This window comes from Polypterus senegalus, unplaced genomic scaffold (assembly GCF_016835505.1).
Source record: "Polypterus senegalus isolate Bchr_013 unplaced genomic scaffold, ASM1683550v1 scaffold_4336, whole genome shotgun sequence".
In the NCBI taxonomy this organism is placed as follows: domain Eukaryota; kingdom Metazoa; phylum Chordata; class Cladistia; order Polypteriformes; family Polypteridae; genus Polypterus; species Polypterus senegalus.
The window spans coordinates 23,546-25,269 of NW_024384298.1; the positions used below are offsets into that span (position 1 = coordinate 23,546).

The window sequence follows — 1,724 nt, forward strand, 5'->3', positions numbered from 1 at the left end:
TTAATTTAATCATATCATATAACAAAGAAGAGCTGATAATAACCAATGAACACGTTACCAGTTTCAGATAATCAGTTGTCATGATGAGTAGCTAAGAAGAAAATTAACAAAAAGACAGAATGTCTAGAGGATCAGATGCCCCTTTCTTGTTTGGTAGGCTGACTTTGCACGTTCTCTTACTTTACTTCTTATGATCACATCACATTCATGACTACCAGCCCCCCGGTCAGTCCCTTTGACTCACCTTCTCATAAAGGTAGCGGCTCCTGTACACTTTAGTCAGGTCCTTTTTTAACTTCAGGGCAGGCTTCGCTCTATCTTAGTGACCAACACAAGCAGAGGAATCTCTGCAAAATAAGAAAAACAGTCTGTGAGAAATTCCAATTCTTTCTCAAGTTTGTTATATTCCTGTCTAACAGAAGGATGGGTCTCGGAAAGACTTAACTCAATCGAATACTAATAAATTGTTATATTTTACCAGATTATTCTTTATTGCTTCATAAGACTATTACATCTTTGGCATTTCTTCAGTAGTTGCCACTGTTTGTTCTGCAGAACCTCACAACAGACCTGACATTGTCAACACTAATATCCGTTTCACACAGGATTATGGTTATTGATAACCAGTTATTTTTTTAAGTCAGATAAAAGCAGATGCCATCAGCCATCATGCCAAACCAGTAAGACATTGGTTATGTGGAAAAAATAAAAAAGTTGTCAAAATATACAATACAATACAATACAATACAGTTTATTTTTCTATAGCCCAAAATCACACAAGGTGTGCCGCAATGGGCTTTAACAGGCCCTGCCTCTTGACAGCCCCCCAGCCTTGACTCTCGAAGAAGACAAAGAAAAACTCCCAAAGAAAACCTTGTAGGGAAAAATGGAAGAAACCCTCAGGAAAGGCAGTTCAAAGAGAGACCCCTTGCCAGGTAGGTTGGTGCAGTGGGTGTCAAAAAGAAAAGGGGCAAAATATCAATACAATACACAGAATCGAACAAATCCTCAATACAGCATATAAAATAAAAATTTTAGAAGTATAGAGCAGAATTTAACAGTAGATGATATCACATAATAGGATTTGGATTTGTTCAGAGTCCTGGAGACCTCAGCCATCAAGCTGCCTCCCCCATTTGGCCATTCAACGGCTAAAACAGTGCTGGGCCAGCCAACCCGATGAAAGGACCAACTCTTTCTCATGATTCCCCAGATCCTCCATCAGGGATGACACAAAATATCTTATTAATGTTCCATCATCCTCTGCCAGGCTGCAATTACTTACCCATGTTGTTCACTTCAGTTCTGAATAACTTAAACTTCTTCAACAGATTTTGATCCATAAGGCAGATTTTGTCTGCTTCCAACCACGTGATACGTGCGAGTGCACCTTATCAGCCAGGCGGGCTCCACTCGGTGTAGCTTGTCATTCCTGTTTATTGGTGCCTTGGGATTGAACTGGAGAGACATGATCAGTTTAAAAAGAGATAACTCACATTGCCCTCATTCACACACATCTATAGTTCTTCATGGGAGCCCACCTGCTTGCTTTTACCAATTCTTTATAGTACAACACACACGGGACAAGTTATCATCCATAAGTGCCAGACTGAAAAGAAAAAAGAAATTTACAAAAAAAGGACAGAAAATGTCTAACTTGGCAACTCCCAGTGAGGCACTATACAGATGTAAAGTGAATGAAGTCATATCTATTATATAGTGCC

At 39.4% G+C, this 1,724-nt stretch overlaps 1 long non-coding RNA gene across 1 annotated transcript; it reads right to left on the reverse strand.

Moving 5' to 3' along the window:
* Nucleotides 1-303: 303 nt before the first annotated feature.
* LOC120521927 lies at nt 304-1,364 on the reverse strand. Its single transcript, XR_005632223.1, has 2 exons — nt 1,286-1,364; nt 304-347 (listed from the first exon to the last, which is right to left on the reverse strand). It is a non-coding gene; the product is annotated as an uncharacterized LOC120521927 (long non-coding RNA).
* Between the last annotated feature and the right edge of the window lie 360 nt (nt 1,365-1,724).